This window comes from Saccostrea echinata, unplaced genomic scaffold, assembly GCF_033153115.1.
Source record: "Saccostrea echinata isolate AGI-Se365-2 ecotype Australia unplaced genomic scaffold, CSIRO_AGI_Sech_v1 ptg000028l, whole genome shotgun sequence".
Lineage (NCBI taxonomy): Eukaryota > Metazoa > Mollusca > Bivalvia > Ostreida > Ostreidae > Saccostrea > Saccostrea echinata.
The window spans coordinates 9927102-9953181 of NW_026889777.1; the positions used below are offsets into that span (position 1 = coordinate 9927102).

Sequence of the window (26080 nt, forward strand, 5' to 3'; positions counted from 1 at the left end):
GGCGTATTTTATATATACCATCAACACCCTCTGTTAGGGTCAATATCCGCTCATACAGTCATTTATTGCCTTTCTATAACGCTCTTTTTCTTCATCTCGAGACATTTTTTTTTTATCCAAAGGTATGTAATTTCTATCATACGGTAAAATTACCTCACGAACGCCTGTAGTGATCTGCCGGAAATAGTGGAAATAAAAATTCTCAAACATTAGTAATACGTTGTGTCTTCTTGTATAACACCTTAATTAAACATGTGCAATCTCAATCCCCTTAATGTTGGTTCTGCGCCAGAACATCTCAAATAGTATATATTGGCGCTTGTTTATAATAATTGCATATATTTAGTTCACACCAATATACAGGTTCAGCAGAAAATAATGAAGCCCGTGCTCAAATTTAGAAATCTATTAAAGAATGATTCAATCTTTTACGTTATTATTTTTTTGCCCCAAAAAATAATATTAAAAAGATTAAAAATAATATAAAAAAGAAAACAAATATAATCAAGATCTTATAAAAGAACGTCGATTCCATATTTAACGTGTCAAATATGAACTGATTATACTATATAAAGAGTTTGAAACCTGTTCCAGAACTTGTTAAGTTTTAAAGCTTTATTTGCAAATGATTTCAGGAATGTTATCTTTTATACTTGAACTTGCGTATAATTCAATGCTGACATAATTATTTTATCAGAAAACAGATAATATATGCTACCTTTTTTCCACGAAAAATATCAATTTAACAATTTAACAACTGACTTTTTTTCAAACCACTTTTTGAAAAGAAGAATGCACTTTTAACACTATTCAATACTAACAAACCTTTTATTATGAAAACGTAATCTTCTTATTACATAATATACATCCAACAAGTTGCATTTCTATACAATCGCCTCTTAGGACGAAATACAATTTAACAATTAAGACATTGATTTTCTCAACCATTGCTATAAAAGAGATCTACTTCCTCCTAAAGGCTCACAGAACACATAACCTACAATTAGCTTTTAATGAGGGAACGCTCCTTTGCGCAGTGGGAAGAATTTGTAACGCAAAGTCACAAAATGAACACTTTTTGCTATTCCTCTGGCATGCAGAACTATATTAAAAAGCTTCATTTGAAAGTCAATGCAAATATCATGGTCTCTCTATCTCTTTTTTCTTAACTGGGAGGGGGAAAAAATTAGAACATAACATGAAACAGCTGAATGGATCTCTAACTCGTCAGCCTATATATTGCATATAGGTAATGCGGGGGGGGGGGTATATTTCATTTAATTATATTACTTTACAGATCGATAAGAATCATTTGCATTTATAAAACGACTTAAGGCCAAAAAATCGTTTACAATCAAATACAACAAAATATATATCACATACATGAATTTAGCAATAAAATTCATTTCAGTTATATTAAATTAATTAGCGATCTATGATTTATTAGCTTATCATTTCAGATACTTTTTCTTTAACGACGCTTATAATTTATAAGTGAAGTCCTTAGACCTAATGTTAATCATGTTAATTTATTTATTCCCTTCTAAATAAAAAAAAAGAGGTTCAATGGTTTAAGTAGAGTAGAAGAAATATTTTCAAATTACGATTTCCTCCATTTGGTGTCAAGTACAAGAAAGACAGAGGATAACACAAACCATGCGCCATTTCTTTTTTCTCTCTTTCACCTGACAGAGTAGGGCTTTATCAGATAATTTCTACAAAGCCTCTGTGTATTTATTGTGCTTTACGTGCACTGTTCGTGGCTTTATCGCTCTCTAGTGTAATTTGTATAGTCTACAGCAATCACTCTGGCGTCGTTTTGAGACACTTGGAAATAACGAGTTTTCTTAGGATTGAAACCTAAGAGATTACCTGTGTTTCGTTTATTTACATCTGAGTGATGTAAATAAGTGTAAAATACAGACTAATCATACTGTAAGAACACGTGGCTGTTAACAAGTCATGGATATTGGAAATAACCTTGACTTCTTTTGCATTAATACTTCGATGTTGTCATTTTTGTCAAATCTGAATTGTGTAAATGTGTCATTTCAAATGTTACAAAATGACATCTAGATGTGATGTTGTTGTAATTTATATTTATGTGACTTGATAACATTTATTGCATTTTGTACTTTATTAGAAAAAGAATTAGTAAATATATTGTACAATTCTTACTTATTGTTGTTACATTGTTTATTTTTAATGTATACGACAACTTTTTTTTCTCTAATTTTGTACTATGTTGTACATTTCGTATTTATAAGTCAATAAGGTGTCCTATTGTAAAGATATAATAAACGTACCCAGAACACGTGACACATTTATCACTTTAAGCAAGTTACTGTTACTATACGTGAAATCACTCTTTCGAAATTATTGTATATATTAACATACAGCTCATGAATAAGATAAGATAGATAATATTTATTTAAAGTCAGGTAAGAAAACTACAATTACGATGAATTGAGTCGTGATGTCTTTAATATTCCTGTCTATCTGTCTGTATAATTTGTATATTTAACATTCATATCTTATTTGCGTTATATGAGAGCAATTCAGTTTGTTTTCCCTTATATACATTACATGTATAAACATGAATTAAAATTGTCATTTAATAGTGATATCAAGTCATTGAAATCAAATTTTTTTGTGCTCATCTGAGATATTGAATTTGATATGGAACATAAATTATTGATGTAGTTTATTTCCTGAATTATTATGCAACGCGCACTTAATTTACACATGCTCTTACTGCAATAATATTTTTGTTAAAAAGCAAATGTCATAATACTTCATGCAGTGACACTAATAGGTTAATTAACATCCTATTAGTTTTATATGTGTTTTAAGTGTAAAATTTCTATAAAAGAACTAATTTTACATCTACAATGTATAAATTAATTTCCTGTTCCCTTGCTCAAATAGCCCAGAATATGCATCAATTGTGGGAAGTCTTTGTTTAAATGCATAATTATTGTGGGAAGTGTTTTAAGCAACCTTCTCTTTCGCAATTCGGGGAAAAAATTTCAATACATTTTCCATTCTTTTGAATTACTCAGTATCTTGATTTCATTTAAGATACGAAATTTACGTATTATTTAATCGTATCATTGGTGCTTTATTTAAACAAGTGTTAATTGTTATTTGTGGGTCTAATGTATGATCTATGAACACCACGCATGTTTCGAAACATCCTCCCAAATGCATTATGTTTTTTTAAATAAGGCAATGAATAAATTTATACCAAAAATTGAGTAAACTAATTACACATTGTATGACTTATTTCATAATTTCCTTGATAAACTTCATATTAACTTAATGGTCCCCTCCAAAAGAATTCTCTCTCTTCATGATGCATGGGATGTAATTTTAAAGATAGGTAAAGGCCTGAATAATTGTTACAGTGATAAACTAACGATTCGATTTTTATGAAATCTTAAAGGCATTTTAATTGTCTTAGATTGCATCTCTTACAAAATAAAGTTTGGAAATAGAAAACCACATTTTTTTTTTTTTGATTTTCAGGAAGAAATTCTGAATTACATTTATTTTGGACTCCATTTCCCAAATTCACATGTATGTTCAAAGTTTCCAAACAGGAAAGTAGAATCTTTTTTAATTTAAACTTATTTTTATCATGTTGAGAATTTTTGAAATTTATGTAATATATTTCGTGTTACCTCCATCCATCAAACTTGCAGCATAGTTTCCTATTCTACTCTAAGCTAACGTGTAAAGTGTAGAATTGTTACAACTAGTCTTTACTCACGTGAAAATGAACGTTAACTTCAAAGCTTGGAAATCGCTCACAAATGACAAAACGCAAAAGTTTTAAAAGTCGTTTTATTTATTCCATATTGTCTTCAATTAATGAATGTTGAGCATTCAAAATTTAATAATTCCAAACATGCAAGTCTCTCAACAAATCACAAATCGGCACTTTCATGGACATCATTTTGGCTATAAAATGACACTTATACAACACTGCAAATGCAATTATATATTATTTTGACAGTCTAAATCAGAAATCGTCACTGGTTTGTCGCAGTGAAAATTTACCTTTAATAAAATATTTAAATGAAAAATGTCATATACGGTAGAAACCTTATCCAGAGAAATTAATAATGATTTATTCAAGTTAAAAGTCTAGTTATGGTGTAGTGTTTTGATTACTTCCGGTGCTTTCTCAGAAATAAACAGCACATTGTTGTGAAGATACACTGAGTATTGTTTAAAGGCATAATTCTGTGATGCAAGAGTTCTGGCTTGCGTGTTTTCTTCAACTTTTTTTCACATTTGAGAATCTGATATTGTTCCAAGAAACATACGAATTGGACTGACATTCTGTACATTTGTATACATTTACATTTCTCCCTCTCTGAATAAAAGAACAAACCACTGACAATCGAAAAAACTCACCCTCATTCAATCAACTAATGACATTAAAGGATTTATTTTCAAGCTTTGTTCAAAATTTATTTATTCTTTTTTACACAAGGTAGCCGTGTGAAATTTGAAACTTGGAAATCTTTCATCATAATTTTTCATCAGAATTCTATATCATAACCTCTGTCCTCTCAATCTGAATTTTTAAAATGACAATTAACTGCAAATACAAATTTAAATTGAAAAAAAATCTGAATTTGTAGAGGAAACCTCTATACCGAGTTTATCAGTTCAGTTGTTTATTTATCATGTAAAAAGAATCGACATTAGACACGACTGATAAAGATATTTATCGCGTTAGTTCCGAACGAGCACGGTACGAGTCCGGATCTGCTATTATACAAATAGGGTTCATCCTGGTTTAGGCAAACTTAGTACTTTTAAGTCAACAAGATCGGCGTCATGCCCATTAACAATTTACATAGAAAATGTTAAATTTTCTTTGTAAAAAAAAAAATTAACTGAATATCCATTTAAGATTTGTGTTAGACATGTTGTCTAATAAAAACAACCCGGAGAATAGAGTTTTAAAAATAAGGACAATATACCATTTTTTAGCCAATGCAATTATTTTGTTCTTGATAGTACGAGTCCCCCTCTTTATATGGTGCATTATGTATCTGTGAATCACGCGTGGAAAGGGATGTACAAGCCCTTAATGCTAGGAGGTTGTGCAAATAATGATCAACTTTTACACATACATGCATTAATATGAAAAATGATTCACTGAATGGAGTGAATCCAATAGCTGGCATAAAATCAATGCGCCAATAGAGATTAGCCGTGGTCCAAGGGTTACTCGGGGACGATTCCGGGCTAAATCGATTTTCAACTTCCGCTTTTGCTTTGGTGAAGCGCATGTGCACTCTGTCGTATCGAGTGTAATATGAAATCTACGCAAACTAGCGGCGGATGTGGGTGTGTGTTTCCTGAAACATATAGATTACCAGGCTTCGTGTTTTAAGTTTCAGTATAAGGGCTGTTTAAATCAATATAACTTTTTTTCATTACAATGTTGACGAGGGAAAATAGCCAGTCGCCTCTCCGATTGTTTCTCCTAATTTAAAACCTGTGGGTAATGAACAAGTTTCGAATTTACAACTACTCGATTTTATCCATGTATTCATTTAATATGCCACTGTTATATGCAAATGCTAAATGGGGCCGAAAATTAAATGAAAAATGCTGAAGGACAAACGATTCTACTGTTTAAAGCTAATGATACGAAAACGGATAACTAAATGCTTTCTGAAATGGTTTTGACACTTTGGGGAATGAAATTGAAAATTACCGCGTCAATTTTACGGAAATATCGGCATTTTGTCATAAATTCCCGTCTCAATGTTTCGAAATTCGCCAAGTGATGGTTTTCGAAAAGGAACTTATTATGCAATGGGGGAAGTGCATGTGCATTCCCACAATTAAATTTAATCAATTCTAGCATTGTTGTTGGAATTTTACAAAATAACTGTAGCAATAAAATCAGTGAATGCAAAAAACGTAAATCAGAGAGAGATCTAGAGAGAGAGAGTTTCTTAACAGAAGAAGACTTGAAAAACAATGAATAATTATAGCGAGATTACTATAAAATTCTACTTACGGCGAAATTTTAATAATACGTCGTTTTGCACATGCATTTCAACATTCATTGTTAATCGTTTATCAATTAAAGAAAACTGAAAATCAATTTAGGAACGTATTTCATTAACAAACCAGTGATTTTTTAAAATTTTATTTTGAATATCAAATATACTTTCAAAACAGAAAAAAATCTTTCCATTAAATGGAAGTGTTAATGGCATTTATGTAGAGAAAAATGAATAAACAAAAGGGAATTCATACGATTTATTACTTTCCTGTGGGCATAATGAATAATCAAGTATGAAAAAAAATACCGCCCTCTGTTATTTCCATGCTGAACAATGGAATTTTTTCACCAGTAAATAATCAAGAGTGCACAATTTACATAAGATAGTGACGAAGTCGTTAAGTGTGTTATAATAAATAGCGTTGTTATTCGCTAATAAAGCGGATGGAAATCTAGTTTATTATTTGGATAAGGATAAGCCGAAATAAGTGTACTTCAATATCATATCTAAGAAAGAAAAAATTACGCATAACACCCACGATGAATAATAAGTCCCTCTAAAGACGGGCGTATTAAAACTGAAAATTTAGAATTTTATGAGGACTTCCCCAAAGTTTTATCCATAGAAACATTTACCAGGGCATCCTTTAATTGGACACAAGGATTAAAAGATTCCATGTTTGAGAACACATAATAATAATCACATCAATACATTATCTTGCTTTTTTTTTTATCAAATTAATACAGAAAGAAATGGAAATCTTCAGCATACTGATTAAATTATTTCTTCCTTTTGAGTCGATATTAATTGTGTAGGTTTTCTATTTAAGACAATTTCGTTTTCAAATTAAGTCAATGCCAATTGATTTAACAAATTTTACATAAGAGTGGTTGCGGAAAATAATGTGCATTTTCTTTTAGAAAGATCTGTAATTGTGCTGAAACGCTTTGTGCCTGGACGAAATTAGAATTCAAAGAGATGTTTAGGACATCGACATACTAAGCACTGTGTCTCGGTTTATATACTAGTGGAGTAATCATCGTGGAAATAGAAACACTAGAGAGGGACCAGTGCAGAATCTAGTAACAGATAGATCACGTGGGTGGTAAACTGCACGATTTAAACATCTAATGCATAGGCACGTGCTCCTTTTCTTTTATTCCCTTTGATATCATAAACTGATGTGCATCTGCGCTATACCGTGGTACTAAATATATAATCCTTTTATATTAATAATAATAATATATATATATATATATATATATATATATATATATATATATATATATATATATATATATATATATATATATATATCCACTTACAATGTGGGCAATGCATGATGCATGCTAAATTTCGTAGATTAATCAAATGCTAAATACTTAGAAATTGAATTTAAATAAAAAAAATATGTTATTTTCTTGCTTTGTTCACATTTGACACGAACAGATAGAACGCAAGGAAAAACACAGAGACCAAATCATTAGTAAATCCTCTTCAAATATAAATCAGTTTGCACATTCTTTCGATCCGATAACGGCACATTAGTGAGAGAATTTGCACCGGTTAAAATCTTTGGCAAAGCTTCATACCATCAAGTCGAATAAACGACCAGCAAAACAAACCCTCTCTTACTTCGCAACAAAAATCTATTAAAATGATGCGCAGATAACGTACTAGCGAAGACGTCGTAAAATTGTAATGAAACACTTTTTCCTCCTTGCTTAAGGACGCCGAGTTTCTGCTACGCTGCCGGAATTTCATTGCAATATCTCAAATGAACAAATCAATATATCGTGCCAGAAAAAAAAAGTTCTGCTACAGAGAGAGAGAGAGAGAGAGAGAGAGAGAGAGAGAGAGGAATCTGCGGATTATTTGATTCGAAGTCTTTTGTGCGTTTGAATACTATGCAAGACTTTATCTATCAACGTTACACAGGCGATGATTAGTTTTTCAAGATCTTAATTATACCAAAGTTCGATAAAAATTGTTTTATCAATTTTACTTAAAAAGGGGAAATTGAACAAATCCCGCTGTTAGTTTACTCTCCATATCGTTATTTTCTTCTATTTTTATAGAACAATTCGGGAATTTTTTTTTCCCTTTTTGCGTTTTACCATTCGTGAGTGTCTGTTACTCTTTTGCAATTCGTTAATTTGAAATTGTCATGATCTCTACTGAAATTTGAATTTTCCAGATAAAAATTCAAAGTAGAGGATGACAATTTCAACCAAAAAAAAGAAAAAGAAAAAAAAACACTTTCTAACAAGATAACACAGCAGATGTAGAAGTAGACTTACATCAGATTTAATTTTTGTCTCCTTTTTAATAAAACTGTTTGAGTGGATGACGAGGGGACTGTTGAAAACACTCCCGTAAAACGAATATCAGTTGTCAACATTTCATAAAACTATACCAGGAACCAAATACGTCATCTCAAGTTTACGTTAAGTAGTCCACTTTCTGATACGGAAGCAGGTACTATACATATACTAAAAAAAATTTAAATTTTTTGTCATTTACAAATGCAGTGAAAATCTACTAAGAAAATTTTCAGACGTGTGTCATCAATTTTCAAGGTTAAACTCAAAAGTGCTTTAAAATTGGATTTCCTTTTTGAACTTCATATAAATCTTCCTCCTTTTTTTTAAAAAAAAAAAAAAAAAAAAAGTTTTCATAATTCCTGAAGCATATTGTGCTTCATTTTTTCCGCCTTGCAATATTCATATGTCGAGAAAAATAAACTGCTCTGACTTTTTTTTTCAAGGCAAAATGCACGCACGTTTTAATTCCATACCCTAACGTAGTGATTAAATTATTTAGGTCGTAGCAAGCACAGCATGCATTTTTCACTCTAAATTGACATGCCATTATCTCAAACTCACGTTTAAATTCCACGTTCGAGGCCCCCATTTATCGGGGAAAACATTTACATGCGTGCATGCTTGTAATCTATTACAGAGTGGTGTGCAATCGACGGGAATATTTGTGTCAGCTTGACCAACTTTGCTGTGTGTGTGTGTATTGAATAAAATATCGTCTGCTCTGAGAGTGGGAGGAGCTTCGCTATGGCAGTCTGCCAACGCATTTACATATAGCTGATAAATTAATTACCAATTTACTTTTACCAGAATTAAGTAAATCTTTTGACTGAACGAAATTTAAATAAGGCAATTTTCAACTAAATAAATTTCGTAAAAGTAAAGTGTAACAATCATTTCTTGAATCAGGGGAGAAAGAAATGACTGTGTAAATAAGTTGTCCTTGTATCAAGCGGCCATGTTGAATTGGAGTCGGCAAAGTAAATATCTTTGATACCGATGCATTTTGCATTCATTTATCCATTTTTAGGGTAACAAATGAAACTGATTGTTGTGAAACAATAATTAGAAAAGAATAGACAGTAACTTACCTATATAGTTCTCTTGGTTCCTTTTACGAATTAGCTTGAAATCTACACTTCTCGTCAATTCTATATCGACGGTATATGAAAAACCGTCTGATAACTCAAGCCTGTCACGTGACCTCGTGTAATTTATAAGGGTTTTGCTGAATCGCTTTGAGGCTGTTAATTCTTTTTTCATGGAGACGATTGTAATATCGACAGAAAATTAACACAGCATTCCAGGCACGAATTGATGAAATATTTCTGCCCTTGTCATGTACATGTTGTTAAATTCCCCTAAAAAAATTTCCATGAATGTAAATAACCCAACTTTTTTTTAAAATACAGATTAACCTTAATAATAAAGGTTTCCAAACACAGCAATAATTTACAAGATCTGTGCAATTTAAATTTATAAAAGAACGAGCTTTTAGTTTGTTTTCAAAAAGGACAAAAGGTGTTGTATACTTATATTAGAGCGGGTTTTGTTAGAAAAACTCGACGGAAATATAGGAAACGAGACACTCGGAAGCGCCTTTTGAGTAGAGCATGTTCGCTTTTGCACCTATACTACTATACGTACATCGTGTTCTTAAAACATAAACAGGTCTATATTTATACCTCCTTTTTTGAAAAAATCTAATTTAAACACAGATTTAATGATGAGGATTTTCACCATTCATGTAAAGTTCCGTAAATTAAAAAAAAAAAAAAAAAAAAAAAAAAAAAATTAAAAGAAGTGTTTTAAGACAATTTGATAGAGTACGCAGTCGGGCGTAAATGCATGATTTTGAAAAATAAATAATTCTTTTTCCGTCTTTGTTTTGATATTTCCAACAAACCACATTTGTTACGGAATGCAAAGGCCAAAGGTGTCATAATAACACGTATTATGAGTGCAACAAAAAATTACAGATCTATATTTAACATTCACTTAGTTCATCAGTGCTCATGCACATGCACGTACAAGTGTGTAAAATAGTTCTGCCCTATCGCTGTGCAATTTTGTAGACAGATTTTTCCTTATAAAAAAATTCGCAGTTTTAAGATGAAATTGATTAGATTTATGAAAATAAAATCATTTGAACATTTTGAAGAGCAATTAATTACTTTGAAGTATATATTTATTTTTCCAGCTGTAAACCCTATCATATCTGCCAAAAGGTCCATTACATATATATATATATATATATATATATATATATATATATATATATATATATATATATATATATATATATATATATATATATATATATATATATATATATATAACAAATGTAAGTATACACGTGCGTGAACACGTACATGATGTAAAACCGACAGATTTGACACCTTTTTTACATGTGTAGTTATATCAATCCTATTACGATTTAACAAATACTTCCTCTCATAAAAGATGTCCGAAAATGTCTGAACAGGCGCGAAGTACCGCCTTTAGGTACAGGTGCTAAGTACCGCCTATAGGGTCCATGTGAGAAAAGTTGGAGAGAGATTATAAGCGAGGAATATTGATGTAATATTTATTCTAATCCGGAATACACCTTGTCTGGGTTTAGGCTATAGGATTCTGTTCAGTCCACTGGAAGAGTTACCACTATAGATAACACGGGGGATTAAAGTATCCTTTTTGTATATTTGTATACAGATAAACATCATATGTGACACGAGTTTTGCTATTCTTTTCAATTAGAACTATGGATTTCCCGGTCTAATTAACATATATGTTTTCTTAGCATTATTATTTAATCTTGAGTTTTTTCCCTATTCAGTCAGGAAAATAGCTTTCCAGGTTTCAAATTAAGATTAAAGCTTTTCGGGTTTCTAATTAAGATTGAAGTTTAATCTAAAGTAAAAATATCTTTAGTTTACTTTTCGGAATATTCATATATAAAAACTCCCTTGATGAATCAGGCCCGTAGGAAGCAATTTCACTTTGAGGGGGCACAACCATACATTTTCAGTTGGGGAGGCACTATCAACTACCAAAATTCCTTGACAAGCAAAAAAAAAAAAAAAAAAAGAAAAAAGAAAAAAGGTCATCAGAAGTTATTATTGAGGGGGCACAAACATATAGTAGCTATGTTTTCTATAGTATTCTATATATCGGCAAAATTATTGGGGGGCACGGCCCCCGTCCCCCCCCCCCCCGGTTCCTACGGCCATGTGAATAGAGACATCTAATCCTAGCTAAGAAAAACATAAAATCCTATTTTCAACCTGATATATCGCTTTTAATAATTTTCTTGTCTATGTTAAACAATCTCTTATCCTCCACTTCTTTCTAATAAATGTCTCTTACATTGAACTGTTGACACGCATATATATACATGTATGAGAGGCGCTGATTTGAATAAGCCATGCATCGTTGTTACCATGTCCCGTTCATTGTCCTACGAAGAAAGGGGTCTTGGCGAAATACGCTCAATATAAGCCGTACATTGTATAGCGCGCAGCAGTTCTTATCTAAGTTTGCAAATAAGTCTTTAGCAATAGGGTATAATTTTACCTTGTGCGGGTTGGTAGACCATTTAACCACGCTGTGGTTGACCTAAAAGCCGCAAAGTCTACCTAGGAGACTATCCACAAAAAGCGATATATATGATCTAATCTCGACCAGCATTCTGTGCAAATTATTTACAATTGGATTCACTCGAACAAGCAATGACAAATCGTACAACACATTTTTGTGTATATGTTTCCTTCTATCACACGATGTTTTTTCCCTTATATGTGCGAAGTTATTTTAAGGAATTTTATAGTTAAAAACTATGCATTTTTATTAAACATATTTCGACTTACAAATTAAAAAAATCAAAAGAACGAAAATCAAAACAAATACTAACATGTATATAACAAAAAACATTCAAACAAACAAAAATTACGTTCTGAATTTGACTTTGAATTTTACCTCTGTCAATCTTGTCTTTATAGTGCGGGTGGCCAATCGATGTGTGAATTTTAATAGTGCAAATAAAACGTGATGTCAGGAAAAAGAAAATACCCCATAAAAATTAGCCAGGGTCATCTATATAGATAAACTTTTTCACAGATTAAAAATATGATGTTAAGCTATTTAAAAATCACAGCAAAAATTACAAAAATTGACGCACAGTCTAAAATTTTCTTATAAAGTACTCCTTTGTTGGTTCATTGAAGCTTTTCATATAATTATATACAGAAATTCGGAATAAAAACTGGAATATATTTGAGAAGTTAATATCCTTCTGCATAATAATGAATTATTGTTAAACATACTGGATTTGAGATTTTAATTTCTGTGCACAAAAATTTTTTTGGTGACAAATGCGGCAAAATTGAAGGTAAATATAGGCACATTAAAGTATGTTATAGAACTATTCTTTGATTTATTCGATATTTTTAAACAAATTAAGGTAAACGGATTTTAAATATCTAGGGAAGAAGTCCCGCCTTGTTACTGTTGTATCACATATAGGGTATATGCGATATCTTTCAAATATCTTCAAGGACGTTACGCATTTCTTTCATTTTTACGATTTTATTTAAAAAGCTAATCTGTACTAGAAGAAATGTAAGGTAATTTTTTAGTACGTCCAAGTTTTACAGATTTTACAGCTCACAATTCAAAGATGAAAATTGACAGCAAGTAAAACGATTTTTTTTTCAGGGTAGTTTAAAATCTCATAATGTACTTTGAACAATCCCCCGTTCCTCTACACAATATGAATGAAATATGACTTGTTGGATTTTCAAAAATCTCCTAAAACTTTAAAGAGTAATACTTTTGGACGTTACGATTATTGATTTGATTTAAACATATTGTATTATGTACTGAAACATAAATGGATTGGACAGCAGGCATAGCCTATATAAGCCCTCTCCACGTTACTATTATTAAAGACCTAAAGGGAGAAACAAATATATTTTTCTTGTATTACCGTTAGATTTCCGCCATACGTAATGCTAGAATATTTTTTAAAAATCTGACAATTTTGAATAAATAAAAAAATGATTGATGATAAGAATTTTCTCAAAGCATATTCATGAAACCTAATTCCTAGAACCAGATTTTTTATTTCATATAAATATGTAAAGATTAGATATGTCACATTTTTTTATAATACGAAAAACACATCATTGGTTGGAGAATTTTAGATTAAATTTCGTTAAATGGAATTCAAAGTAAATTTTCCTTGCTTTTTCTTTTGTTGACTAAGACTTACTTATGCAATTGATTTGAATTTACCGAAAATTTTGAAAACAGGTCGGTTATCATTTAAAAAAAAACAAAACATTTCTTTCATTTCCGAAAAATATTTAGATATCCGAAAATTCAAAATGAGATATTCACTGAGGCTTTTAACTGTGACAGAAAAAAAGATTGCAATTGCATTCAGAAGTACGGTGAAGAATAGGAGTATGTAGAGCCGTGTCAAGCCAGCATTCACTGTGGATTAGCCTATAATAAGTACTCTGCGGTGACTGATAAGCAAACTATCATGTTGAAGATATATACGTTTTAATCCAGTTTGAAATTATATTCTGCTCAAAATCGTGAAAAAAGGGGGGGGGGAGTAATATAACCTGGCTCACGAAAAATAATTAAATTTTAAAATCTAGAATTTCGAAAATGATATACATTGTTTTGAGAATTATCTAACAAACCTTTTGGTAATGATATAAAAATAACAAAAAGTTTCGGTAATGCAATATCGATTTTCGGTAATGCAAAACTGCGTCTAATTTACCTTCACTAAACATCTGCTAAATAGTATTTTTCTTTAATAATTAGCTAGTATACTTTTTGTAATGATTTAACAGTATTAAATACACAAACTGTTACTTTAACAAAGGGTAAAGATCGACATTTAATTAACAAAATACACTGTATATAAAATAAACTTTGGAATTAATTATAGTTAACTACATTGTCGTAAATTTTATCTAAAGCCCGAAAGTAATATGTTTTCATGGTTTTTTTTTTCTTTTCTTATTATTTTTCTTCATGACTTCTTGATAATTACTTGTGTCTTTGTCTTAATTTATTTTTTAATGCCCTTTTAATAAATATTTGTTATTATTTCCTCTTCTTATTTATTCATATGTCCTCTTGCTAGTTAACTTAAGCGTTCATAATTTAGCGACCGTCGAAATATGGCTGAAATACTGCCGACTCGGCTTTACACAGTAAATAATCAATCAATCATTAATAAGCGCAATCTCCCTCTTCAACTGATTGGCGTAATCATAAATTATGCATCTGAAGCAAAGCTTCTATATATATTTATTGAATGACATATATAATTTGTCCTAGTGTCCTCCAGTTATTTTTTCTACTTATGCTCCTTTGTTAATTGTTTTCCTCCGTTTTATTATTTTACACCGTTTTGTTATTTGTTTTACACCATTTTGTTATTAGTTTAACAACACTTTGTTATTTGTTTTTATGTTCCCCTGTTAATGATTTAAAAAAAAAGTCACATAATTTGTTAAATGTCTTTGTTGTATTTATTTTTATGTCCCCTTTTTAATTATTTGATTTGTAAACTCTTAATTGTTATTTGTTTTATGTCTTGTGATTTTTCTCTGTTTTAGGTCTTTGTTGTTAAACAAATTATTTGTTGTTAAGTGCTCTTGATACTCATTTCTTTTATGTCCTCCTCTTTTAAATTTAATCCTCCTAATATTTAATCACATTTCCTTGTTAATCATTTTGTTTATTTTGTCTTGTTAATTATTTGTTATGATGACATATTGTTATTTCCTTATGTCCACTTGTTATAATTATTTGTTATTATTCTCTAAATTGTTATTGGTCTTAATGTCAACTTATTAATTATTTTGTTATCTTATTATCTTGTTATATCTTAATGTTCACTTGTTAATTATTTGTTTTATGTCATCTTGTTATTGGTCTTAATGTCAACTTCTTAATTATTTTGTTAACTTGTCATATCTTAATGTCTGTCCACTTCTTAATAATTTGTTTTTATGCCCATGTGTTAATTATTTGTTATGTCATCTTTTTATTGGTCTCAATGTCAACTTCTTAATTATTTTGTTATTTTGTAAATTTGTAATATCTTAATGCCCACTTAATTATTTGTTTTCATTTCATCTTGATATTTGTCTTTATGTCCATTTGTTAATTATTTGTTGTTATGCCATCTTGTTTTTTGTTTGTATGTCCACTTTTTAATTATTTTGTTATGTCACCTTGTTATTTTTCTTTATGTCCACTTGTTTATTATTTGTTATTATGTCACCTTGCTACTTGTGTTTATTTCCACATGTTAATTATTTGTTATTACATGAATGTCATCTTTTTTTATTATTTTTTTTATTTGTTTGTATGTTTTCTTGTTAATTATTTCTGCTTATGTGCTTTTAATAGTTATTTCTTCCCTTTCCTCTAGTTGAGCACTTATTTATGTCTCCTTGATATTTTTTTTAAATGTTGTTTTGGATTTTGTCTTGTTAGTTTTTCTTTTTATATTATCATGTTAATGTTTTTTGTTCTTTTCTTGATTATTTGTTTTTGCCCTCTTGAACATTTTCGTTTTATTTTATCCTGTTCAACATTTGCTTATAAATCCTCTTGTTAAAAATCTTTTAATATCTTTTCCTTTGTTATTTATATGTCCTACTGTTAATTTTTCTTATGTTATCTCGTTAAGGGATTAATTAATCCTTATTATTAGTTTTATGTTGTTTTGCTAATTATTTGGTTTCACATTCTCTTTTTAATTATCTACGTCTTTACCCTTTTCATAATCATTAGTTCTTATGTCCTCTTGTATACATATTTTGCTTTTTGTCCCCTCAAGCAAATTTTTTTTGAAAAAGAGAGACTACTCTTCTAAAAGAGCAGTGGTGGCAAGTCTCAAATATTCTATTGTATACAGAGAATTCCCCCATTGGGTGAATTTATACGGGCAAATTCAAAGGAGAGAACATTATTTCTTAATCACAGTTGTGTCTGCGAATAAAACAGGCACAATATTTTGCTTGTTTGAGATAAAAATAATAATAATAAAATAATAACCCTATGCACACTATTTCTTCATAATACTTAACACATTCCTATTTCTCTAGAATATACACAAAATGCTCTCTATGCTCTAAAAGACTTAAAATCATAGATTTTGCACCCCTGTAAAAGTTTTATCAAATTATTAACATGTATTATGCCCCTCCCCCCTCCTTAATCAAAATTTAGTGTAAAAGGGCCTAAACATAAATGAATATTGAAATATTTTACCTCAAACCTTAAAAACAATGATCAATTAGACCGTATTCTAAGCTAATCTCAATCCTATTTATTTGTCTGAGTTTGAATTTCTTTATTGTACATGATAGGAAAAATGTATAAATAAAACGAAATATACCCCCCCCCCCTCCCCCGAAAAAAAGGAACTGGGAAAAAAAATAAAATGCAAATAAAATACTGTAATCAAATGAATAAATAGATGCGAGCTTTTTAACAAGAATAATAAACAAAACAAAAACACAAAAAAGAAACAACAACACCAAGTTTAAAAAGATTATAAAAGAATGAAATAAAGCAAAAACACAAAATATGAGTGAAACCACGTGATAATCATTAAAACTTTACACCAAGAACCAGCGTATTTTGTACTTCAAACAACAGAGAAAAAAATAAGTACTTTTTAATAGTTTTCATTTTGTTTTGAATTGATAAAAGAAATTTCTTCTGCAGAACTGAATTCAAAATTCTACCTTAGGTGTTTCATTTTTTTTTTTTTTTTTTTTTTTTGCTAATTTTGGTTGTACTTGTTTTTTTTTCCCAACAATTTCAAAAACAAACAAACAAACAAACAAATTATATGATTTTGATTCCTCTCTGAATAATAAACGGAGTTTATTTTGAAAATGCAATGAATTTCCTAAGCATTAGCCCATAATATTGCATTTGCACACCATGTTTAAAAATGAAAAATAAAACATAAACTATAAAAATAACGTAAATACATTTATTTCCATGACATGGTAACCATTTTGACGTAAGCACAGGTACATGTATATGGAGACAGGAACATTTTTCCAGAATGTTGACGATTTCACTTGAACGTTGTAATTATGCAGGAACTTTGTGAACTTGGTAAGATATTGGTGTGACAAGTTTTAGCTTTTGTAGAAATTCACGCAAAATCTTAAGTTTTAAAAAAAATTAAAATTGGGCCATTTGATTGAATAATGTATGAAGCTAGAACACATTACCTTTTGTATCATTGAAATGGTGTGGATTAGTATTTCCATACCTTTGTTTTTGGAGTTTTTCAAACATAACTCTAACACTAGTCTTTATAGATAGCAATAGCCTTGCCTAGTGCATTATTCAGTCCACGTTCCCATATGATTGAACATGAATACATTATATCATGTTCGCATCATTTGGTACAAGTATACAGAGTTTATTATATTTGATGACTAAGCACCCATTTAGGAATGAGTCAAAAGTAACTTCTAACAAAAACAACATTAATCAACGAGAGACGCTCAAACGTGACCATGCATGGCAAGCTTATATACAGAATAGTTAAACTTCTGTACATATAAGAACATTTTTCTCTTTCTGCCTTATTCAAATGTTATGGTAAGAAACAAGTGCTTGTAATTATCATTAGTGGCCCATTCCATTTGTCACAATTTTTTAGTCATCAATCAAAATGTTTAGATCTGTTTATATGTAAATACTACGAAATTAAATATCTTTCTGCATAGAATTAAATGCTTCCTTTCTTAAACGTTATTTAAAGGCGTAGTCTTTATAGGTTGATTTTATCAGAACGTAAAAACAGATCGAGTTTAATATCAGCTTTAACATTATAATTGCATGTACAATAAATGATTAACTCGATATCTTATCAATTAAAATTCGAATATACATCATGTTTTGTAGAAACAGATGGTATTCCAAACTTTTCTAACAAATAATTGAAGCAATAGTAGCATAATATTGATTATTTATAGTACTAGTATTGTGCCTTTATTCTATGTGACTATAGATAAGATATATATTTAAATATATCTAGGCTCTCTCTTTGGGACATTGAGAGCGATAAGTAACATACAGAAAATCCAAATCCAAATATTTAAAATTTATTGGTTAGAATATGTAGATATCTTCAATTCTACATTAAAACAAGTCTAAATACAGAAAAGTATAGAAGATAGAGGTTATTAATGATATAGCAATAAGATACTATGAAGAATCTTGTATTTTAAAATTGTCAATTGGTGTTTACGTGAGAGAATTCGCTTTCTTTTATGAAACTACTTTCTCATTTCGTTTTACCAACGTTCAGAAAAGCTGGAAAAAATATCTCATATGACGTCATAAATCACGTGTTATCTAGTGCTCCAGATAGAAATATGGGTTATATTGTTATTTAGGGTTAAGATGCTTTAACATAAGTTAACATAAATTTCTTTTAGTCAAATTTCCAATTTTTTTTTGGAAGAGAAAGGTTTTTTTCAAATCAAAGTGCAGTGTAAAATGGTAAATTTAAAAAACAAAACCTTTGACCCTAATGCAAATGAGTAGAATTTTTAAGTATTATTATTATTATTTAAGTATTATCATTACAGACATATAAATCCTCAGTCATAAAATGACATTGACCGAAAAAAGTCGTTAAAGTAATCGTTTAATGTGATTAAACGAAAATAATCCAATGCCGACATTTATCAAGACATCTATAATAGGTAGTTTCCATTCTGATAAAGGTTGCGTAACATACAATCATGGCAGAAGTTTCATGTAGGCTTTTTGATATCATAGACAACTGCTTTTTCAATAAAAAGGCACTCTTAATTTTTCGTATCTTGTGATTGTTCATCAACAAAGTTACTTTGTTTAAACTCTGATTCTACACTCAAGAGCTATGCATTTGAAACTAAAAGAATGCTCGAATTCCTCATTGACAACATGTAGTCTTTGGAGACTAACTCCACAACAATCTGTTGGAATTTCAATTGCCGCCAACTCGATTTTCCTTTATTAGCCGACATGTTTTTACATCCACATGAAGCAAAATTTATTCAAAGCTTCTACATTAGAGGACGAAAACACTTGCTACATTCTTCAACTCGACATTCAATATATATATATATATATATATATATATATATATATATATATATATATATATATATATATATATATATATATATATATATATATATATATATAGACGTTTTAAAATCTTTATTCATTTTCATTCGTACGTTGTTTCGATATATTCCTCTAAACGCAATAAAAACACCACAGAGTCTGCCACATCTGTTTCATATTTGGATGTTTTACTGACTATAGACGATAAGGACCAAACAACAAATTTGTATGACAAAGAGATGACGTCAGGTTTTCCATCGTCAACTTTCCTTATTTATGTAATAGTAGTATCTTTATTATCGTATACATTGCATATATTGCCACAAAATTATAACATTAGTTTATAAACATTGATCAACAGGTGTTACACAGGTGCTTTATAACATCAATCAAAAATATATATATCTGAAAAAAGAACTATACAGGAGTATTTCCTATTAATAATCTTGCTTTAGAGTAAAGTTTTCCCTCTTTATAAAACATTCAAACACGTATTTCCCGAGTTTTCAAGTATATATTCTGAATCGGAATTAAGAAATTCAATTAATTTTACCATACTAGGTCTTGCATAAAAATATATATTTAATATATATTTCTCTTAATTCAACATAAAAGTTACATATTAAAACAAAATGGTATTCGTCTTGTATTTCGTTCGATGTAAAAAATATGCATTTTCGTTCACTTGTAGGACATTTTTGCTCATATCTACCAGATTCAATGTGTAAACAATGTGAAGATAATCTGAGCCTACTTAATGCTTTTCTATGTTTTTCATAATATATACAATTAAAATATTCAGCCTGGTGCATATAGTCGGGTTTACATATTTATTTATGTAGTAATATAACTCACACGGATGTGTTCTTTCTATACTCACGAGCATGTACTGAGAACGATCAATTTTTAATCTGAGGCAGGCTACTGACAGCTACGATTTCAACAATCTTGTTTAAAGTCAGCATTTCGTAAATTCTTTTATCGTAATAATGACCTTATAAGCAAATTTAATCTATAATTTGGTCGTATTTTGACTGACTATTTCATAGAAATTGTTGTCTTTTTTTATTGATTATGGAATATTCCGTCTACCTGATCAATAAATAGGGCTAACGGCGAGTGTGACCTGTCGACAGGGGATGCTTACACTTCCTGGGCACCTGATCCTCCTCTAAAATTTCTGGGGTCAGTGTTTAATGCCCTGTTCATAGATTTGTATTATTTTTTTTTAAATTCAACACTGTTTGTTATTTTCATATTTTTTATTCCCAGATATATTTTTAGCAATTTTAAATTAAAACAATGTTGTCTTTTTGAGAAGCGTTTTAGGAACAATATTAAAAACCATCTCCGAATTCGGATTGGAAAAAAGAGTATTAATCTTTTATAAATATGTATATTATGCATTAAGCATATAAATTCATTAGATAGATGATATTGAGAATTGATAAAGTCATGTCTCGTAATGAGGCATCATGTTTAATTTACGACTTCTTCTAAATCTGTGAGTGAAACATAGATAAATGAAAAGAAGGAAGAAAGAAAAAAAACTTATAAATGATTAGTTTAGAGATAGACAGTTTTATCATTATTAAAATCTCTGTAAGAATTATACTGTTGGATATATATATATATATATATATATATATATATATATATATATATATATATATATATATATATATATATATATAGATATAGATATATATATATATGGCAATTTCTAACCGGTTAACCGATTACTCGGTCGGAACGATGGCGATCGGTTAGAAAAACTGTAATCGGTTAGTCGAAAAAAAAATTACTATATGTAAAAATAAAGGCAATTTTCTTAAAATTCATTTTTAAAAAAGAAATCCTTTATAAACGTTGATAACTTCGCGTTTTCATATATTTATTTAGGCTGATTGGGAGGTAATTATGAATCTCCAGATTAAAATTATGGGGTAATTGGTCAGTCCGAGATGTGTTAATTACTGTTAAAACATCATGTCGTTACCCCGACTGTCCTCTAATTCTTAAATGATACTAATCGCGTTGAGCACCGTGAATTGGTGTGTGTATCTTTTGCAGTTATCTATCAAATTAAATTATTAAACAAACATTGTAAATTAAGTGATACAGTTTAATCTTAGTTTTGATTATGGTGACAATGAAGAATGAACTTGTGTGACATCCGCTCTGGAAAATTATCCATGATATCTCAGGCATGTTTCATAGTTTTCTAATTTTTCTTCTCTATTGAAATAAAAAAATATATGCATGTACATGTAGTTTTACTGATCAAGAATGTGTTTGACCTCTAATATCTTTTTTTTAATACTTCTTGTGCATGGGAATAGAACTTCCTGAAATAAGTCAAGAAAATGTGTAGTTTGATACGATTAATCGGTTAATCGGTCGGAACGTTTTGCGATTAACCGATTAGCAATTCTGTATTCGATTGCCATCCCTAATATATATATATATATATATATATATATATATATATATATATATATATATATATATATATATATATATATATATATATATATATATATATATATATATATATATGAGTATTTCAGTGTGCAAATTCGGAAATTGGAGTTGATTGAAGACCATTTCTAAGGAGGAAAAAAGAAAAATAAAGGAATTTTCCTCAAACATATAACGTTATGTATATGGTAAACACAAAATTCATATTTTGTTAATCTTCTTTAGACATGAAACGGGTTTCCCATGAGTGTAAATGTACTTCAATAAACCAGGAGCAATTTATGAACTTTTCTTTTACTGTTGATTTTTTTTTATCCTAATTGATAGAATTGCTTTAAATTTGGCAACTGGTCTGTAATAACATTATAGGCTATTTTTATTGTTTATACTATAAGACATTGTTTACATACCGTCACACTTGATGGCTGGTAGTAATAGTGTAGTAGTATTAGTGTTTATCAATCATAAGTGACATGTGTTTAGTTTGACAAAAAGGAAAAATCTTTCGTATAAATTCAGCAATAGTATACAAACACCCGGCCCGTTGGACCTATATGTCACCTAGGTCGAATTGTCAGTATCCGGTGATATACATGATTTTAAAATATACTAGCGGTACATGTATCTACATCGGATTGTATTAATATTATCTCAACAAATTTATTGATATAGATCTTTAAATGAATCTTGCAGGATGTGAATATTTTCTGTTTCCTGCTGGTAAACCAATGTATCAAGGCTTCTAGAGGGTACACTAGCAAAGCCTTTCATACTTTTATAGTTAAAAAATCTGCAGCGACCGGGTTGTATAATTATTGTAGGTGGTGCGTAACGAGTTTTCATTAATTGTATAAAGAAGTGAAACGATCATATGAAGTCACTAATCGTGAAGTTAATGTGCTGTACATATCATATTTTTGTCATAAAATTCATAAAAAGATAAATATCAATGTTAATAATTTTTTTTGTCCCCTGCTTTCCCCAAAGCTAGAAGGCATTAATTCTCATTCGTCTGTCAGACTGTCCGTCTGTCTGTCTGTCTGTGACAAAACCTTTAACCTTGGTCATAACTTTCGGAAATGAGAAAAGATAGAGCTTTCATATTTCACATGTACATTACATGCGAAAAGACCTTTCAAATGTATTATGATTTAGACCCTGTGTTTTTGACCTTGAATTTGATTTCCTTTTCAAACAAAATAAGATTGATCACTTTTGAATGAGAGAGGATAGTGATGTATTTGACATGTGCATTACCTGTGACAAAACCTTTCAAAATGTACTACCGGGTATGATTTTCAACTCCACGACCTTGAAAAAACCTACTTTTCAAAACCTTTAACATTGGTGATAACTTTTGAATGAGAAAAGATTGGATGTATTTTTTTAATGAAAAGATACGGTACATTTGACGTGTATATCACGTGTTACAAGACCTTTCTGAATATACTAGGGTTTTTGACCTCGTGACCTTAAACTTAAAGTTTTATCTACAGTAATTTCAATTTTTTTTTTAATCGGCAATAACTTTTGAATGAGAGAAGATAAAGCTTTCATATGTTTACATGTACATTATTACCTGGGACAACTTCTTTCAGAAAGAACTATGTGCCATTTTTCCATTTCTCATTTCATGACCTGATTTAGAAGTTATACCTACTTGTAAGTAATAAGTATCTTACATTTTAACTTTGGTCGTATTTTTGCTCCATAAGAGACAGGGCTTTCATATTGTGTTCACATGAATATTACTTGAGACAAAACTTTCAGGATTTTATAAGAAAATTTGACCTTATGACCTTGTGATGTTTGATACAATTTAAAAAAAAACTTAAGCTTTGGTTGTAACTTATTAATTCGAAAATTTAAATCTGTTATTTGATGGACAGACAAGACAGGAAACACAGACAAGACAGTTCAGTACCACTACGACACAAAAAGTGGGGGACCTCAAGTCTTTAAATTTGCTTGTTTTTCCTCATGCACATTAAAATGTGAAGATAACGAATAATCATGTTCAAAAGTACAAATTGAGAGCAGATCTAACACGGACCTTTGAAAAAAATTGAAATGGGATCAGGTACCTTGAAGGAATAAGCAGTCTCTATCGACCGGTCACACCCGCCGTGAACCCCTTGATCGGGTAAACGGAGAAATCAGTAGCTAATTCAGTATTTAAAACATGGGCGAACTATTTGTTTAAAGTCGTCAGTCCACATTCGACCTAACAACAAATTCAATATGCAAACAAGTTCATTGTATCGACAATAGAATTTGCAAAATATAGCCCTGAATGAGATTGTTGATGTCTTTTTTCATCAACTTACGCGTACCTGCTTCGTTTAAGAATTTTTTGTCCTTAAAAGTTAAAATATGCTGAAATCAACTGGGAGACATAAACCAAAGTTTGGCCTACAAAACAAATTAGTGATAACCTTTGAATGAAAAAACGATAGGGTTTTTATATATTAAGTGTGTATATCACCTGTTACAATACCTTTCCGAATGTACTACCTAGTGACCTTAAAGTCAAAGTTTAACCTACAGTACTTTTCAAAATATTTAACATCGGTAGTAACTTTTGTATGAGAAATGATAAGGCCCGTTATACTTTTATAATTACAAGTACCTTATATTTAATAACTCTTTCCAGAGAGAACTTTAATTTTTTTTATTTCATGGTCTGACCTAAAAGTTTGACCTACATACATGTATCTAGAATTTTAACATTTAAAATAATTCTGGTCTGCTAATGATGGGACATAATTAGTACCCACGAGAATTCCAACAGATTGCTGGAAGATCTGGTCTTCAAAGATATTATAATGAGGAACTCTTTTCAACCTCCGAGTACTTGACTATTGAATTTCTAATTTTTAAAAAGATGATTTAACTATACATATGACAGTATAGAAGGAAAACATAATTATGTTGAATAACATAAAAATATCCGTAAAACATTTGACACTTGCGTAGGCTACAGGGGCATACAATGTATGAACATAGTCCTCGCTTTGTTACATGATTTTGCCTTTAGATTATACTTATCAATTACCATTCTGGAAATCTATAAACCTTATTTTCTTCGTTAAAAAAGACCTTTTAATCCAGAAATTAAAAAAAATGCATTTCTTTTATGAATAGGCAAATTATTCACTTCAATTTTAAAGCATGCAATTTATTTCTTGCAACCCAGTAGATCAAAATTTTAGATTTGACCCACATTTGTATTCTGGTCTCTTGAAGAAAACTTCGACGATAATATATCATTTGTTTATTGTAAAGCTTATGTTTGTCTATGTCAACCTACAAAGAATGGTAGATAGATTTTACTTATACTGTCCTGTCTCTTTGAGGAATTAAAGTGATAACGGTGAAACCAAATTTAATAAAAAAATTCTGTCTTGTTCCGGAAAGATTGTTGCTCAAGTTACCCAAAAAAGGCTATCTATATTACCTACAATGTTAGATTAATGCGTTCAATTTATAGTTACTGAATTTTCATTAAAGGAATGAAACACAAGGTTAAAGTCTAAGCCTTTGAAATTACAAGAAAATTTAATATGTGTTTGGCAAATTAAAACTGATAAATTAAAAACATGGAGTTTGTCGACACTATATAGAAAAATCTTGGCAAAAGGGACTCTAATTTCGAAATCGGATTTCTATACAAAGTAGGTCAATTAAAAGAATGACGGCAGGCAAATTAAAAATTCAGCATCAAATATTTAATGAGTGACCATAAATAATTTTTCTCTTGAGAGTAATCTTAATTTTTCAGAACTAGCTTATAAAGGTATTTTAATAGCCCGAAAACAAATTGTGACATTTTACGTGTGCACTGTAAAACCGTTTTGTGTTTACCTGTGTCGTACCTTAGAATTATATAATCAGTAAGATCGCTTCTTCAAGGTCATGCAAAATATTCATGACAATTTAAATTGTAATGATAAAATATGCATTCGTATCCTGAATGGTTGATAAGATGAGTAATGAGAATTTTATGCACTAACTGTTTTATCTGTGTTTCACCTGCTGTATATTGCAAGATAAATT

General features: G+C 29.9%; 1 protein-coding gene across 1 annotated transcript in view; it reads right to left on the minus strand.

Annotated features, from left to right (window-relative positions):
• The window catches only part of LOC133194107 (polycomb group protein Psc-like), a 41443-nt gene extending 31877 nt beyond the window's left edge, over positions 1-9566 (minus strand). The window contains exon 1 of the mRNA XM_061330077.1: positions 9451-9566. The gene's annotated coding sequence lies outside the window, so the exon portion shown is untranslated. The remainder of the gene's footprint in view (positions 1-9450) is intronic.
• Positions 9567-26080: the final 16514 nt, after the last annotated feature.